The sequence below is a fragment of the Pelecanus crispus genome, chromosome 1 (assembly GCF_030463565.1).
Source record: "Pelecanus crispus isolate bPelCri1 chromosome 1, bPelCri1.pri, whole genome shotgun sequence".
In the NCBI taxonomy this organism is placed as follows: domain Eukaryota; kingdom Metazoa; phylum Chordata; class Aves; order Pelecaniformes; family Pelecanidae; genus Pelecanus; species Pelecanus crispus.
Window position 1 is genome coordinate 9,291,155 of NC_134643.1, and position 19,693 is coordinate 9,310,847.

A 19,693-nucleotide genomic window follows, 5' to 3' on the forward strand; every position below is an offset into this window, starting at 1 on the left:
GTGGGATGAACAAATATAAGAATCATAGAATCATAGAATCATAGAATCCTTTAGGTTGGAAAAGACCTTTAAGAACATCCAGTCCAACCATTAACCTAGCATTGCCAAGTCCACCACTAAACCAATTAAGGGTAGAGTAGCAACCCCATGCCTCCTGGCTTGGTGGATGGATCATTTATAATGAAGTAAAAAACTAGGAATCATTAAGATTGGAAAGGACCTCTAAGATCATCATTCCAATCATCGACCCAAAACCCCCATGCCCACTAAACCATGTCACAAAGTGCCGTGTCTACCCATTTTTTGAACTCTTCCAGGGATGGTGACTCCAATAAGGCTGACTGTTGGTGGGTCTGAGTAGACAAATATGTACTGGAGGAAGGAAGCAGCTGTGGCAGCAACATTGTGGAACTAAGTCTTTGTGTCAAGGAGTGTATGATGGGGCTCTCTGTCCACCACTCCACAGAAAGGTTGAGTAGTATACTGGAAATGAATGCACTTTCCTTCAGCTCAAGCTATCCACCTATGTTTTCTACATCTTTTGAACTGAAAGCCCAATTTTAGTTGCAGCTTTGTGTTTTAGGAGAGGAATAAGGTTAGTGAGCTTACCTATCATCCATGTGTGAAAATGCCTGAGCTTGCCTTACTTTCTTCAGGTATCATGTCTTCTTTAAAAATAGTGCTTCCAGGAGTAATGGCTGGGTTACGCCTTCCAGAAAAGCCCTGCCACAAGTCTGTGGCTTAAAGCTATAAGTTAGGTTTGCAGTCCATCATATTTCAAATTGATACACTACAGAGAGCTGGCATAGATCCTGCACAAAGACAGATTGCACTTTCAAGGGAATTTTATGCCATTTAAAAATGGAATTAACCAAGATGGAAATGCTAAAAATACATGAAAAATAAAGTTTAAGTCACTAATGGAAATCTCTGTGTGTCATTCTGCTTATTAAAAGACAACAAACTGCCACAAAATAAATGCTCCCTGCAATGAGCTAATATTTAATCAGCGCAGTGCTCTCCTGGAAAAAAAAAAAATCTTTTGTTGATCATTTTTTGTTGGTGGTCCTGTAAAAAGGTGGATTGAAAAATCAAACACTCTGTATTTAAATTACTCTTTTTTTCTATGCAGTGAAGCAGGAGTGTGCTGTAGTTTTTGCCATCATTTTCTTTATGACCCCAAGCCCTCAATCTCAAAGAATTGGAAAGAAAATGGAGGTCACACTGCTTCTTGTACATGTCATCATGCATATATGTGCTCTTCATACAGAAGAGCTTTCAAATGGGGTGTTTAGTTCTAAACCTCAAAGTAACATACTTTTTAAATAACAATTTGTATTGGCTTTTTTTGAACTCCACAAATGGGACTGCTGCTGCTTGTCTGGTTCTGCTAGTGCTCATTGGATATGGAAGGAATCAATCTGCTGGATCCCATGAGATGTTAGCATGCAGAGTAACCTATTTTGTGCCTTAGGGCCCAGACTCCACCAGTAGACTTCTGCAGGAGGCAGCTTGGCAACGGAAGATGGAGAACAAAACACACATTGATGAGAAGAATAGAATCATAGAATCATAGAATCATCTAGGTTGGAAAAGACCTTTAAGATCATCCAGTCCAACCATTAACCTACACTACCAAGCCCACTCTAGACTAATCAAGGGTAGACCAGACTAAACCATATCCCGAAGTGCCACATCTACCCGTTTTTTAAACGCCTCCAGGGATGGTGACTCCACCACCTCTCTGGGCAGCCTGTTCCAATGCCTGACCACCCTTTCCGTAAAGAAATTTTTCCTAATTTCCAGTCTAAACCTCCCCTGGCGCAGCTTAAGCCCATTTCCTCTTGTCCTATCGCTAGCTACTTGGGAGAAGAGACCAACACCCACCTCACTACAACCTCCTTTCAGGTAGTTGTAGAAAGGAGAAAGAAGATTCTGCCAAAGAACTGGATAAAGAGTAATAAAAACTGGGGTGGTAGTAGGCTGGATTTTTGATAAATCACCTTCCTCTTCTACACCTAGGCTTTTCCCACCTTTTCAGGTTTAAAATCAATATATCTTTCCAATGAACTTCTCAATAGCCAGAAGAGGTCTAATTGCTTATTTCCAGCTGTGACTGGTGTATGAAATGATATTTCAAACTGTGCAAAGAATCACCACCTGGATAAAATTTACCTGACACCCTACCTCTGCAGTACATTTTTTTTCCAGCAGGCCAAAAATTTAATGCTGCTTTCCTCACTCTCAATGGCTTTTGCAACTCCCATAGTATTTGATCAAGCATGTAAGGGCTCTGGTTTGTTATTTAATCTTTTAATAATATGCTAGAGACTAAATTGGAAATATTTTTTCCCCACTGACTTCTACAGCACTGCTGTCATTTGCTGCATAGACTCAGACATATAGTGGTCTGCACAAAAAATTATAGATCCTCCACACGTATTCTTGCCTCAGTAGATTCAGTCTTGGTTTTGGTGTTTTCAGCTAGAGACTGAAATTCCTTTAAGGAGTAAAAGGCCCAAGGACAACCTCCTGGACAAGGAGCACCAGTCCTGTTTTGGGGGAGATATTGAGATTGTTTATGACAGAAGAGGTGCAAGGACTGAAAGCAGTGATAGCCATTTGAGGTGCCCTAAAAGAACCTTCCTGGCCTCCAACTATTGCTCTAGAAGACTGTGGGCCTCCTAGAGGTCTGTTACATCTGCTGGTTCTAACTGAATATCTTACATACATCCATGAGTCTAAAGTTGCAGTAGATGGATGCTTCTGCTTGCATAACTGAAGCCTGTCTTACGTGTCTCCTTTCCTGACCTGAAATGTTCCCTGGGCCCCAGTTAGATTACATTAACTGGATTTCCATCAACTATAATGGAGCTTAGATACTTAGCTCATATACTGACAGCTACATATAGACCCTTAAATTATGTGTCTAATCTTGTGCCAAATCCAACCCTAAATTAGCAATCACTAGCAGCAAAACCAAGAACCCAGCTACGGTCAGGGAAGGGTTGTGCAAAAACTCTTTCCGTCTTTTCTGTTTGATCTAACTGTTGCACATTTTTTTTTAATTTGGTAAGTTAATTATCCTAGCTTTTACTCTAACAGAACCTAGCTTTTTTAAAATTTAAAAACCTTTCAATATTTTTTGAGGAGCTCCCTATGGAAAACTGTCTAGACCATTCACCTCAAAAGCTCAGGACAGTCCTGTCACAGGACATGAGATCCAAAGTACTGTATATGTGCAATGGGCCTATTATTCTTTTGTTGTCAGCTTCCCAGGAGTCCAACTTCCATGCGCACATCAGGGCAGATGCCATTTCAAAGTGAACAGGCTGGGATTGAGGCACTTAATGTATACAGACCACATCTTGGGAGCAGTGGAGTCTTTGGCCCTTCTACTTGACATTGTATGAAGCTTTTGGATGCTCCCTGTCTTATCCCACTAGCCATAATTACAGCTATTTAGACTGATCCCAGTTCTTCCTACAGCTGCTAGCCCCTGCAGGAGTGTGGCTGAGTGAGAGCATAGATTTTCTGGAAACAAGTCCTCACACTGGTCACCTGATATTAGCTACAGAAAAATATTCTTCCGGCCTTTAGACTTTCATATAGAACTGGATGTTTTATGGTTTTTCTTCCCTTCTGTCTACTGACTGAAATTTGCTGTGTAATCTTGATTGTAATTTTGCTAGTTTATTTTTCAAGTCTGTTTTGTCTGTTTTTGGGTTTTTTTTTTAATTCATAAGAGGTTGCCTGGTCTTGAGCTCTCTACCCCATTGACAGATGATTATAATCTTCAATATGTCACAGTGATTCATAAGCTGTGTTACCTCTCAAATGAGTAAGTCAGTTCAGCAAGACTCCTTGCTAAGCAGGGTACCACTCAGTGCAAGTAGCTGAGTTAGAATGGGAATCCTCAAATGTAATTACCACAAAGATAAAAAACAGGGTGTCAGATAAGATTAAGGATCACTTGGAACAGAAATGGCTAACCTGCCTAAACGAAATGTACTCACTTTAGCTTCTAAAAAAGCATAGTTAAATTTCCCCTACTCAGATGCTGTTATTGTCCGTGCCTGTATTACCCTATGTTGTGATGAAGACAAGCAAAGAGAGCAGACACAGGTTGTCATGGTCAACACATCACCTAGAGATGGACTCAAGAGTAGGGACCTACTGAATTTCACCCTGTACAAGTAAGGAAGAGTAAAAACAAGAAGATAGGATTCCTCACAGCTTCCAGTGCCCCATAAAGGTACTCACAGCCACAGGCATGCTCAAGTCAGAATTCAGAGGATTAATCTCAGCACTTGTGTTGGTGTCAGAGACCAGTAACTCCTGGACATTTATTTGTGATCTCTTTACTGAAAAGCTCTGTGGCTCAGCCTGTGTCATTCTGATTTCTGTTCTTTTGTCCCTGTGAACTTCAGTTCAGAACCGCAGATTGATATGTTCTAGAGAGGTGACGTACCTTGAGAGTTCAGGACATTCAGACACTGATTCTGAGCACTAGTGTCTGGTTGTTTTTTCCTTTAAAATTTGCTTATTGTGTTAGATCCATGGGGAACTGATCTACATCACTGGTAAGCTAGAAAAATATGTGGGCATGTGTACAAAAAACATTACATGTGTATGCAATGTTTTGCAGCCAAATAAATTCCCTGACACAGCTGAAGAGGTGACAGGCATGCCCCAAGACAAATAATCATTGCTATGGTGGAAGGAAAAAGAAACTTCTTTAAACAGTGCTGCTGCTGCACCTTTTGTGTAGTAAACACCTGGTTGCAGAAATTCTTTATTCAGGCACAGTGGTAAATATGACAGAGATCTAAAGATGACTTTTTGTAAGTACAATATACATTCAAAGGGACTGCATTACCTGTTTGCTAACTGGCTAGAAATTATATTTTTGGATTTGACACACCCATATGCTAGCCCATATGTGTACTGTTTGTATGGAATTCTTGCCATGTTTGGATCTATTCTGACTTACAAATTACTTTCTGAACTAGGTGTTGTAGAGTTTCTGTCCTTAAGTTCAAGTTGGGGCAGCTTGTTCTTCTTAATTTGATGGTGGTTTTGTTATACAGATTTATGTAGCGTTACTCATTTAAAGACAAATCTCCTGGAGTAACTGATGAGTCCCCTGTTAGTTATTACATATAGTTTTTATGTTTGCATATTATTTGTAGCTGTGCCCTGTGTGCTGAAGAAAAAAGGCAAGCAATAGTTGCTGAATATGGTATGTGCCCTAAAACCATCTAGAAAAAAATTACTGGATACTATCCAAATGTATTTGGCATAACAGAGGAGGTTGCTGACAGAAGCTGTAGCAATCCTATTCAACATTTATATAGGATTTGTGCTTTGCAGAAGCTGCATGATAAGCTCTTGACTCTGCAAAGTGCTGCACATGAACAGCTCCCTGGGCTCAAGGGATACTCTGTTATCACCATTAGATGATTTTCAGCTACTTTAATTAAGATGTCTGCAAAGGAATGCTTAAAAAAAAACATGTTGATGAAGAGGATGGCTATTTATAAGATACTTACCAAATAGAGCACGCACATTTCTTTTGAATGTCAGTGCAAAGTGGACTTCTGCAAAGCATATCTCACTTCTGTGAGCCAAGGTTGTTTACTCATTTATCCAAAAGCAAATGCAAAATCCAGTCTGGGTGAAACAGGCAGAACTGTCTTTCCATTGATTACAGTGGAGCTTGCTTTTCATCTCAGGTGGGTGTCCAGCTACAAGGTTCAGATAGGGAATTGTTGAGGTATTATAGCAGTACCCACTGGATAACAAGTTTGTTGCTCTGGTAACTCATTATTTAATGTTTGAATGGTGATATAAATAGGAACACAGCACATGTTAGTTGTCATGCATTAGCATGATAAGAGAGGTAAGAGTTGTCACCCGCTTCAGGTTTGAGATTTCTACAAAGGCCAATACTTTTATATTTGTGTGCGTGTGAGAAAAGGCTCAAAGTCTTATATTTTTTATAATATAATTACCTTGTAAAGGCTGAATAGAAATCTGATTCAACTCAGCGAACACTTTGAAATGTTATCAGAAGAAATATCTTTTGTACAATTCCATGATAAAATTAAAAAAAAAAAAGAAAAAAACAACCTACTTTCCTAAAGTGATTGAAGGTGTTCTTTCAAAAGTCACACAAACACTGCTCTCCAAGACAACCTGGCTTTCCAGGAAAACAAGAAGTCTAAAAGTTTCATTTAAAAACTAAACCACAAAGAGTAAAATGGATAAGCAGTACAAATGAGAACCTGAGTTTAGTTTGGTGCAGAACTGGGTACAAAAGCAAGGAAGAGAAAGGGCAACTATACTCATCAAAAAATTTTGTGCTCACCTCACAAGACGAGTACATGCCACAGTAAGTGGTTTCAATAGGATATCTACAGACCTTTTTGTTTTCCTCAGTAAATCTGTTCTTTCCAAACAAATCATTGACCACTGAACTGAACTTCCTAAACTTCTCTGAGTTTGTGATGACAGTCCAAATAACTTGCTCTGATCACATGCATGGAGTGTTCAGTCAAGTACTGGAGTTATTAGAGGTTAGCATCACAAAATCTGTAGTCAGTTAACATGAAGGCAGAAAAAAGCATACAAAGGTAAAGGAGAACTGGCTGGACTAAAATACCCTAAATACTTCCTTTGTCTAAGTGGTTTAAAAATAATATTGCCACTTAGTGGGGAGTTACCACAGTTAGTGGGTATCTTTACTCTGTGCAGTCCATCCATGGAATTGTGTTGAGAGGTAGTAATAGAAGAAGATGGTAGATAATTGAAGACATAGATATTTCACAGTCCACCTCTTTGTATAACTGCTCCTCTTTGGCGACCAAGGTGGCTGATGTACCTGAGGTAGCTTTTCCTAACTCAGATATTGAGATCAGCCTGGAATCCAATGAAGGCCAGCTGGTCTTGAAATTACCCAACTTACCAACTGTGTTTTGTAAGTTGTGCTGAGTTTTTTTGGTACCATAATTAGACTCACACTGTTCTCCAAATCAGTTAATTTTAAATTACATTGTTTTAGCTACACAAAGTCTTCTCACATAAATAACGGCAGTGTAACCTTTTCTGCAGTGATGCTTTTCAAGTAATTTCTGTGACCAAAACTACTTGTGACTATGTTATTGTTTTTCCAGTTCATTTGCATCCACAGATTTAAAGTGTCTAGCTTCTCTGTGTCTGCTTTGGGGGGGAAAAATAGTTCTGAGAGGTAAAAATACTTAAGTTCACTCATTTTTTTTGTGAGGATGAAAAGCAAACACAAATTTAGATACATCACTTTATTCTTTCAGCTGCAAGGGAAGAAATTCTTCAGTTTTGCAAATCTACTCCTTCCCACTGGCTTTTGTGCCTCAAAGTGTTCAAATTAGTAAAAATAAAGAGGATTTAATAGGTGCAGTGTTTCTTGTTGACTTTTTGTATGTGGCAAATCTTTCCTATGAGTTCTTTTGTGTGAATGTGGTGTGAAGGAAAGACAGCACAAAGGTAATTAATTTAATTAGAGCTGCTTTATTTCCTCTTCTAGCTAGTGACAACCTAGAAAATCAGCATCATGTTTCCAGCTATCAGGAAGCAAAGGCAAAGTTTGTCAGCCAATTGCAGTTCTATATTTGCTTTCCCTCACTCAAGTGTAGGGAAATCAAAAGGAGGAAAGCATAGAAAAGGCAATGAGAACGGTGGGCGGCTGACTTCCAAGCCACATTCTGAGAAAGAAAGCAGGAGGGAGAGTGCAATAAGACGATGTAGGCACTAAGCTGAGCATACTCGAAAAGGCACTGAGCCCCATGCAGAATCTGTCCCTTCTGGGCAGCACAACAGACTTATTCAGTCAGTGTGGGCCAGATTCACATTTGCACAAAAACCCATTACACTATTTCAAAAAAGAGCTCCATATAAATAATTTCTAGGTCCAGCAGGTATTTCTTGACAAACTTCAATAGTACTGCTATTGCTATCCACGTTCATTCCTAAAAGGATGGATTGCATTGCTCTTTGAACTCACAGTTCAACACATGCATGGTATTTTTTGAAATATACAGAGTTTGCTTGTTACAGCAATTCTCTTTTTTACTCATTTCACATAGTAACTTGTATATCCATTAAGTGGTAAGATGTTCCATGGGAAAATGTTGTAATTGCACATATTTAAAGTGTACATCATTTACCTTTATTACAACTCTTGTTGCAACTGTGGTCTCAAAAATTATCCCAGTGTGTACAAACATGCTGGTACAATTAGGAGAAACTGGTTCTTTGTCTTTATAATCCTTCTCTGGATAAGAAATAGGAACACCAATAGAGCAGAGAAAGCATTGTACTGTATTAAAACCCCACAAGCCAGCCCAGCCCCATGACAGTTCACGGAGAAGTAAATCAGACTTAGAGAATAGTTTGGGAAGGGAAACCTAGTTAGAGTGTTTGCAGTAAATATAGGAACTGATGCGTGGGCGTTGCAGTCACAAATCCTGTTATATGCTAATACGATTTATGCGCATAACTCCCAAACACCCTTGTCAGAGTTAACCCTTGTGTACCTGTAGTATTTAAAATTAAAATGAAGGTATGGTATTTGCACTTTCAAAATTTTAGATCTGTATTACACACAAACTTTTAATATTTTAACTTATTTTCGCTGACTAGATACACTGTCCCAGACCACACTTCTTTCACTTGAATAAAGATTGACATTCTTGTTGAATCTGATAATTCTTGAATTCAAATGAACTACTTTAATTGTAATTTAATTCAAAATTATGAGTTTTAATGAAGGAATTCCTCAGTCAAGGAAAGAATGATACCTTAGTAGACACAGTGTGTTGTATCAAGCCAACGTTTAGCCACAGCTTACAACACAATCTTCATTCTGGACTGAATTCATAATGAGTGGACATGAGGCACCCAAGGAAACCAAGCAAACGTGCATCTTCCAGTCTAGAGCTCTCTTCATGGTCATGGTGTTAATTAGTGTGTCTATACTGACTTCACACTCTGTTCCAGGAAGAATGATATTTATTTTCTGGACCTCTTGTTGCAGAACTGTTTGCACCTGTACTGCTCATGGTTAATGAATTGGCTTTAACCTCTTTGCATAGCACTTGGAGCAGTCCTTGACTTGGTCACTGCCTCACAGATCTTTCTTTACACGATGCACTTACACAGCCAAATACATGTGTGCTCTAGTTTTGTTAAGGAAAAACCTAGCTCATCTGCTACAGAGAAAAATACTGGCTGATGAATTTGTGGACAACCAGGAGACCAGAGAGTAATCAAACTGCTGGTGTTGACATACTCATTTTGAACTGTCATGTTTAGGCTTTGGTGTTGCAAAGTGTTCCTACTCTAGTATTATTCAATACAATGACTAATGTTATTAATTGGGGACTAACCCTCCTTCCTCCTCCAAACTGCTAGTGTTTGCTGAGAAACCTCCTTTACTGCAAAACTGGAAAAATTATGCTTGGGGTTTTAAAGACTGTTTAATTCTGGGATCTAAGTTCAGCTGCACACAGCCCTGGGAGCAGAAGTAGTAGAGTTACATATGCCTTCAGCACAGTACTCACTCCAAAAAGTTCTACAAGCGTAAGTGATGGTCACGTATTGCTCTATTTTGACTAGTAAACCAAAAAATGTCTTGAATTAATAAAGCATAATTTTTCATTTTGAAAATGTCAAAACAAAGTGTCAGCAATTCTGAAAAAAGTGTACCTAAGATCTGTTTGTTTGCCTCATCTGAATGGAAACAAGGTTTCTAGAAACTAACTCTCTGAAAAAGTTTGTTGTTTTATTGAGTTAGTATTTTCTGAGGAAAAAAACCCCAAAATCTTCCCAGACATCTTGCTAATTCCCTAATTTTTGCCACTCTAATTTCCATACATAAGGATATGTTAAGAAGGAGCAAGAAAATTAAATAGCAAACCTATTGGAAGCATCAGAAAACCAGTAACAGCTCTATTTGCTGTAATGTGCTAGTGGCTCCTTGAATAATACATGGATATGGGTATTTTTCTTTGTCATCCTGAACTAAGATCAGATTAAAATTCTATGACCTTGCTGTGAAGGAATTTATTCCTTTCAGTTTAACTGTTGCTATTCTTATCTTTGATATAGGTTTTTGCTCTGATGAAAGGATTTCTGTAGTAACTCTTTGTTAAGCAAGATATATACAATTTCTAGAGTTTCTTATTATTATACTCAGTTCAGTTTGAAAACTCCCATAGTAATTAAAGCTTTATTCCACATTTCTCTCTTGAACAAAATAATGAAAGTGTTCAAAATACTAACTACTCCTCTATCATAGTGCAACGGGCAATAGGGACCTCCTCCATCAGTGTATATCTTGTACCTGTTACAGGACCATTAGAGGAAAACTGTGCTGGATTCCTATTAAAATTGCTTAGATGCAACTTAGCATCTCAGAGAACAGCAAAAGTAAGTGTGTGTGTAGTGGATTCACAGAGGAACAGACTATTTTTTCAAGAATGACCTAGTTCAACACACCTGACCTTGCTTACGTTGGCAACACTTTATGGTGTATTTGTAACATGACCATCTCCTTTAGCTAGTACTTTGTGGAAAATGAAAACATTTTTCATACAATGGTTTGTTGAGCAAATTGTCTAAAGTGCTGCATGCACAATAGTCTAGTGTATTGGTTTCACCATGAAATGTATGGAGTTTGTCAGTCTTATCTTAAAAAGGGTAGCTGCAGGGTGCATAATGTTTTCAGCACTGTTAAATCCCCTTCTCCAGGTCCAGTTGCAGTATTAGTAACAAAAGTAATTGATGAAAGCCTTTGAAAGATACATAAATAAAATAATCTGGAAACCAGTTCATGGTTTAATTGGCAAATAAACCTATTCCTTACCCCCAAAGGTTTCTGAGGATTGTGCAAGTAATGAGGTGGGAAAGATTAACATCAAATATAATTCCAAAAATAATACAACACAACAGTGCAAGACAGTAAGAGGTCAAGCTCAAGGAACATGAAATTCAACATTCAACCTTGACTCAGCTGGCTGGGAGATATGTATGAGTTGAAATCTTTACCTCTGACTAATGTATGCCATAAGGCCTGAAGATTTTGAAGTGAGAATGTTCCCATTTACACAATAAATTTCAAAAACATCAGAAAGCACATCCTCTTTTTATAGACAATAATAAACCCTGAAGCTCACTAGCACAAAATGTTACCATCGTGGACATTAATAGGATTCTAATAAAGATCAGTCCTCCCTAGAAAAAGTAACAGCTATTTTACACAGAATGTAAGTTATAAAGATGTAAGCTCCCTGCTTCAGTGTATAAACCAACTGCGCACACAGGAACTTAAGAACAAACTCCTCCCTATGAGCACATTATGCTTTAACGATCCATCATGGCATCATTACAGTAACTAATGAATGATTGGAAAGTTAATTTATCTATTTTCTTGTGTTATCACAGTAATTTGAAACAGAGAAATCTCCAAGAATCAATGGCTAAACTTTGAAGATCTAGGTGTTAGACTGCTGCCTGTCAAGGCTGGAATTAAAATTAATTTGCTTCCTTGTAACCTGTATTAGACTGTAATAACATGAAATGTGTGAATAACTTCAAACTGTGATACAATGCCAAACTCATGTAAACACATGCAGTTTATAACTTTTGCGTGTCTTCAGTTTTTGTGGGCTTGTACATGTTTTGAGCAGGAAAATCACAACTGGATTTGGATGGAGCCATACTATCTCAGGGAACTAACACATTCAGGGCCATTGAGGAGAGTACCAGGAAAAGTGCCACCCAGTTGCTGATGAAGAAACAGTAAAAATTATTCTGTTTCTCCAGAAATGCACATGGAGGTTCAATATCAAGTAGCAACATAGGTTTACAGTAGGTTTACATGGCACCGGGCCTGCTGGCAGCTGATGGAGATCAGCTGTCTCCAAAGGGGAAAAGGATCCTTGCCCATGAGTTGGCGGGGCTCATTGAGAGGGCTTTAAACTAGGTTTGAAGGGGGAAGGGGATACAAACGGGCTCGCTAGTGAGGAGCCCGGAGGTGGCACGGCAACTTTGGGGGCAAAATCAATAGCGCATCTCAAGTGCATCTACACCAATGCATGTAGTGTGGGCACAAACAGGAGGAGCTGGAAGCCATTGTGCAGCAGGATGGCTATGACATAGTCGCCATTACAGAAACGTGGTGGGACAGGTCTCATGACTGGAGTGCTGCACTGGATGGCTATAAGCTCTTCAGAAGGGATAGGCAGGGAAGGAGAGGCGGTGGGGTGGCTCTGTATGTTAGGGAGTGTTTTGACTGCATAGAGCTGGACAGTGGTGATGATAAGGTCGAGTGCTTATGGGTAAGGATGAGGGGGAAGGCCAGCAAGGCGGATGTCCTGTTGGGAGTCTGCTATAGACCACCCAACCAGGACGTAGAAATAGATGAAGCATTCTATAAGGGGCTGGCAGAAGTCTCGCAGTCGCCAGCCCTTGTTCTTGTGGGGGACTTCAACTTGCCGGACATCTGCTGGAAATACAACACAGCAGGGAGGCAGCAGTCTCGGAAGTTCCTAGAGTGTGTGGAAGATAACCTCCTGACACAGCTGGTAAGCGAGCCTACCAGGGGAGGTGCCTCGCTTGACCTGCTGTTTACAGAGAAGGGCTTGTGGGAGATGTCGAGGTTGGAGGCCGTCTTGGGCTTAGCGACCGTGATATGATAGAGTTCTCGATTCTTGGTGAAGTAAAGAGGAGGGGCAGCAAAACTGTTACCATGGTCTTATGGAGGGCAGACTTTGGCCTGTTCAGAACACTGGATGGGAAAGTCCCTTGGGAGGCAGTCCTGAAAGGCAAAGGGGTCCAGGAAGGCTGGGCCTTCTTCAAGAAGGAAGTCTTAAGGGCGCAGGAGCGGGCTGTCCCCGTGTGCTGTAAGACCAACCGGTGGGGAAAACAACCAGCCTGGCTGAATAGGGAACTTTTGCGGGGACTCAGGGAAAAAAGGAGAGTCTACCGCCTTTGGAAGAAGGGGCGGGCAAATCAGGAAGAGTACGGGGATCTTGTTAGGTCATGCAGGGAGGAAATTAGAAAAGCAAAAGCCCAGCAAGAACTCAATCTGGCCACTGTTGTAAAAGATAATAAAAAAAATGTTTTTATAAGTATATCAAAAATAAAAGGAGAGCCAAGGAGGATCTCCATCCTTTGCTGGATGTGGGGGGGAACATTGTCACCGAGGACAAGGAAAAGGTTGAGGTGCTTAACGCCTTCTTTGCCTCTGTGTTTAATAGCCAGACCAGTTATCCCTAGGGTACTCAGCCCCCTGAACTGGAAGACAGGGACAGGGAGCAGAATGGAGCCCTCATAGTCCAGGAGGAAGCAGTTAATGACCTGCTATGCCACCTGGACGCTCACAAGTCTGTGGGGCTGGATGGGATCTACCCGAGAGTACTGAGGGAGCTGGCAGAGAAATTTTCCAAGCCACTTCCCATCATCTATCAGCAGTCCTGGTTAACAGGGAAGGTCCCTGATGACTGGAGGCTTGCCAATGTGATGCCCACCTAGAAGAAGGGCCAAGAAGGAGGACCTGGGAAACTACAGGTCTGTCAGCCTGACCTTGGTGCTCGGAAAGATTATGGAGCGGTTCATATTGAGTGCGCTCAACAGGCAAGTGCAGATCAACCAGGGGATCAGGCCCAGCCAGCATGGGTTCATGAAAGGCAAGTCCTGCTTGACCAACCTGATCTCCTTCTATGACCTGGTGACCCACCTAGTGGATGATGGAAAGGCTGTGGGTGTCATTTACCTGGACCTTAGCAAAGCCTTTGACACAGTCTCCCATAGCATTCTCCTTGGGAAGCTGGCAGCTCATGGCTTGGATGGGCGTGGTCTTCGCTGGGTAAAAAACTGGCTGGATGTCCGAGCCCAGAGACTGGTGGTGAATGGAGTTAAATCCAGTTGGTGGCCGGTCACGAGCGGTGTTCCCCAGGGCTCTGTTTTGGGGCCAGTCTTGTTTAATATCTTTATCAATGATCTGGATGAGGGGTTTGAGTGCACCCTCAGTACATAAACACTCTCAGTCACATAAACAGCTGAGACAAAGGCAGTAGTCACAGTCTGTTGGCTTCCTCTGACTTCTATTTTCATGAGTGTCAGTGAAGGTAAGCGTTTCCATGGCACAAAAGAGCACTATTCAATTTTCAACACATTTGCTTATGTATTAGAAACACTCTGAGGTATCTGGGACATCTACCCTCTGCAGCAGCAACTGGAGGCCACATGAGATATTGTAAGGTGTCCAAAATGGGGCTGGATTTTTATGTCTGGGCAACTGAATCCTGAAACAGATCATCTTGCTGCAAAATCAGAGATTGCTCTGACACAAACAGATGGCCTAATCTTCTCAGTTCAACACCAAAGATGGTTCAGTCATCAGACCTGAGACCTCTGGTGTTTTATTGGTGAATGCTGGTATATTTCGATGTCTATGCACGTGGTACCTGAATAAAGCTGGTTTGGCCTTTGTCACTTTTAGTTCACAGCAGTGATCAAAACAGCACACTGTAAATGCTTTGGATCCTTTCCTCTTACAGGCAATAAAAGATTTGCCACTAACTTCAGCAGAACCATTTTTGGGTGCCATATTTAATTAACACATAATTCAGAGTGTCTAATAGGATTGATGTGTATCTGAATTAAAACTGCAAATAAAATGGTGCTAAGGGATAGAAGCAGAGAATGGACTTTAAATCTCATTTCAGGACTTGAACGCGAATGACAGAAAATACCATGGGCTTCACAAACAGGGAAGAACTTGGCATGAGATAAAAGGCTTAAGCCAGGATTCATCCAACTTCCAGTCTTGCTCAAATGATGAAAGCATCTGAGATTTATATATTCACAGCCTGACTTGCTTGCTATGTATGTGGTGCGCCCATATATAAGGTTTTGAGTGCCTCTGGAGGTTGGTTTTCAGAGGACACGAGAATGACCGACATAAAACGTTGGGTGAGCAGTCTCCAGGAGGCTTCTGGCCAGTTTCCCAGGCTGCTGAGCAGTCAGAAAGGGAAAGGACACCAAACCTACCACATTTAAAACATTTTGGGAGTGAGGGTGGTGCTATTCCAGATTCACATAATCTCATTTGTAGCTTTCCTTCTGTTAGGATGCAATGTAAGACAGACTTTCAAGCCATTTCCTTTGGTGCTAATCTTCCAATGAATATTGACTCATGGGTCTTGAAAAACTGCTGAAAAAAAGGACAAGTCAATAAACACTGCTCCCTTCCCTTCTTGTCTGCTCAAGTGAGATGTACCCCAGTGGGGCTAGGAGGAGAAATAATAAAAAAAAAAAAAAAAAAAAGAAAACCAAAAAACCCTAAACCAGAAATCCTATACTGCTGTTTAAATTAGGAAGATTAGGTCAACTATTTGTGACTCCTTAAGAAATCCTATTTATTGTTCATACTGTCATTGTGACTCTGCTGTCTGGACCAAAGCGGGTGGCTGTTGCGCCCTTTCACACATCTATCCATTCTGTTCTCCCTTGTGTCCTAATGACAGGGTGGGGTAGTATGACACACTCCCATTTTTTGTAGGTTGAACATTGACATGATAATCCTCCCTTTTCCTCTTCCCTGTGTTTTGGAGAGAAGTGGCCACATTCAGCCTGCCTGTTGCCCCTGCAGAGGTGTCACGTACTGTGTCACAACCAGCCAGGAGCATCATGCTGCTGGAAGAAGCAGTTGTTTCTGTTTTCTTTGGGTCTGAGAGTAGCTGGGACCAACATTGCCTCTTGCAGAGGTAAGATCCTGATGCTGGGAGAAAACAGCTCTGCCACCGTGTGGGGGAGACAAAAGAAATTACTGTCATAGGACCATGACCTGAGTAGGCATCAGGAACTCGCAGGTGAGACCCAGGGGAGTGCAGAGCTGGGATCAACTCAGCCATGTTTTCTTGCCTCTGTTTAGGTCCAAATTCCTACAAGGCTCATATTCACATTCCCACTTTGTTCCCTTTCCCCCCATCACTTTGGTCTCCGCTTGTGTCTTTTTAATTGATGTTGGTATAAGACCTCTACCCTCTCCATAGCAGGTGTTAACTATGTCATCTGGAAAACTGCAAAATTTTCAGCCCTAGGGACTGAAATTTTCAGTACACACTCACAGGACAAGCAGTAAGGGCTTCTTTATGTGTGTCACAGGGTACTGTTGTGTTGAGGGTCTGGATTTCTTACATTGCCTCCCTGATTTCTTGATCACTCAGTGGGGGGTATCTAGGCTGCCAGTCAGTGGTAAGCAGAGAGGTATTACTATCTAACTGATAGCTGGCTGAACTAGAGCAAGAACCATTATGCATATTATGAAGAGGTTACTAACTACTGACAGAGTTACCAGTAGTCAGCTTTGATTCATGTTGACACAGTATAGATTTGTGTTAGTAAAACTGTTCTCTGTAAATGAATGTTTTTATTTTCCATGTTAAAACTGCTATATGAATAAGACCCTCCCTCCCATCTTTCTTCTTCTCTTTTTCCCCTTCTCCTCCCTTTTCTCCCCTCTCCTTCCTTTTTTCCCATCCTCTTCTTTCCTTCCTTCCTTCCTTAGTCCTGCCTTCTGTTCCTCCCTCCCTCCTCTCACTTTCTCACTCTCTCACTTTCTTCCTTGATTTCTCTTTCACTCTTTTTCTTTTTCTCTTTTAAAACTAAAGATGTAAAATCCTTTCCCAAATTTTACCTTAAATCCCCTGTTCCTTGAGAGCACAGATTTTAGTCAATATGTCATCAGTGTTAGTACTGGACAAGACATCAATTTTCCAAGTGTAATATACAATTTATCCTTTTGGGCTGGAGTAGTCATTACAGGTTGTATGTAATTTTTCTTGCTTAGTAATTTTATCTAATAATAGGTGAAAAAGAGCAGTAAGTGTTAATTAAGGAGGCAAAGGAAAGTCCAGAATTAATTATGTTTGAAGCAACAATATTTGTTGTATGTGAGGCACAAATCCTAGAGAAGAGCTTTCTGCTCTTCATCACAAGAAGCAAATAAGTAGCAGAGAAGTGAAATGGGTCAGAGGAGAAGAACCAGTAAGAGCCTAAAGGTAGTGGTTAGTGGTATGACTAATCAAGTAAAGAGAAGAAATTAAATAAAGATGACCTTTCTACAGAGTCACAAAAGTGATGGAAATAGAGCTGTCATGACAGATGCTAATTAACAGGGCTCAGTATCTCCCAGCTTTGGGGTTAATACAGATGGGAAGCCTATGCAACAAGCAGCATGAATTTCATACACCCTGATTTGTCCTGAAGGAATTCCTTATAGCTGCCAGTGGCATAACATTATCACAGACTACTGTTATTATCATCTTTGAGAAAATGCATTTAAGTATTCAAAAATATCTCAGGGAAAAAGCCCATTATTAACTTTTCAAACTATCAAGCACATATATGTAAAGACCTAATAGGTTTATGTGTTGTCAATGTCTATCTGGACATGATATTAGTAAGGTCAGAAATTGATTAGTGTATTAATTTTCCAGTAACATGCCTCAAAAGATGAAGATACAAAAGACAAGTTTCCCTAGGAAGATGTAAAAGAGTAGTTACAAAAGTTTTCAGCCAGGAAATCCAGGTTCTTATACCTGGGAGTTTGTTTAGCCAAGAAGCTCTCAGTACCATTCATGCTCCATTTTCAGTAACCACTGAATAGGAGGAAGTTCAAAAAAATCGTAGGGAAGTTAATATTATACCATTGATGTTAAATGGGATGGGATAAATGAGAAAAATAAATTTGTCTTACTGTCAGTCTGATAAAGATCTCAGGACTTGAATAACAAGGATTTAAAGGAGTAAAATAAAATTAATGCCAATTACTATGGAAAACAGATGTTGTCAAACTGACTTTTGTATGTTAATAGAGACAGTATTGATGAAGCAGAGGCAGATTTCTGTATTTTTGGCTTAGCATTGCACACTATTTTGAATTAAGAAAACAGGATGACATAACTTTAATATGGTGCATGTCAAGCAGATTAAACATAAGACAAGTGACCATCCTCTGAATAAATGTATAAATGGCAAATTAATACTGAACAGTTTGTTTCTGTGGGACTGCACAGAGATGAGTTCTTGAATCTGTATTATTTGTGGAATTTATCAATGTTCAGGAACTAAATGAAAGCTCATAGCTGATAAATTTGTTGTTGACATCAAAGCCAGGAAAGCAGAAAGAAGTAAGATGATGGGTGACTGATACAGAGTGATCTAGATCACCTGGTAAACAGTGTTCATGTGAATAAGGAGCAATCTGCCCTTCTGTGGTCCTCTGGGAGTTAGACATGCAAATCTGAGCCCAAGGCTCACACTGTGATCAGCGGAGAGCAGTGCACACCTCCAAAGAGTGCTTTGTCTCATCCTGAGAGGATGATGATAATAACTATTTTCCCCTCAGTGACCAGAAAAGGAACATAGAAGTTTAGCTTGAAGTACAGCAATTACTAGTATCAAACTGGTTAAAGCTCTGAGAGTTACTAAAGGATAGGACTATATGCACTACAGTTCAATCTGCTTGCTAAGGAGAAGGTTGAGGGATGATTTTGTCATATGCATAAAGAGAAGTGATGGCTGATGGTTAAATACATGTATTTTCAGATTGGAAGCAAGGCACTCATTTTATCAACAAATGATATTTATTTCTCAAATACTTCAAGGACACTTGCTCTACAACTTGCATAAGGTTTTTGTTTATCTTAAACAAAACTAATCTTCATTAAAACTATGATAGTGCAAAAAGGAATAAATTCAGTGAAACTCATGATCTGCAATTTATAAGTCCAGCCAGATGTTCACAGCACATATTGTTTGCTCTGCCAACGACTATCTGTACACATTCTCTCTTCAAGCATTAAAAGTGTAATGAGAGGCATACAAGAATGGGAAAGGGAGCAGTACCAAGAATTATTACTGCAGCAAGACACACTTGAATTGTTTGTTAGGATTTTACTTCACATTATGAAACCAGCTGTAGTTTTTGATCAGCTAGGCAAAACTGTTTTTTTAAAAAACAATTATTTTTGCATGTACATATTTTCTCCTTGTGTTTCACAAAGATGCTTGCCTATGAACTATGATTTTCTGTTCTGACTATGCATCCAAAAATCAGGCTTTAGCCAAAATTAAGATAGCATTCCTACATTTCGTTTGGTCAGAATAATTAATGAAGATATGCAAAACCAATCCAATAGTAATCCCTGGGGAACTCCAATCCTACCTGTCTCCAGTCCTTTTATTTCACCCTGTTGACCCCTCCCTTTCAGGCAGGCTCCAAATCTTTTCTCACTCATAAATTTTCCTTATGAAATAATCATCTCCCATGGGGTACCAATACTGCCGATGTGATCCAAAACAGCTTTTTGTGCATGTCAGATAGTTTTCCGATTCTCAGCAAATGCATCCCCAGAAGGGTCTAGATGGTGATACAAGCAGGCAGGGAGGCCCATGGCACTCCCCTGCCTCCCACCACTCTTCAGTGAGTTCATTTTTGTTTTTGCTACTCTGCTGTGATAGCTGCAAGCGCCAGATCTGAGTACTTCTCATTTTCAGGCAAACTTGGAGTTGTAACACAAGCTTGATTTTCTCAGGGAGGATCTGCTTGAGCTAACTCCAGCTCCTTGCCCGGGAGCTAGAGTGC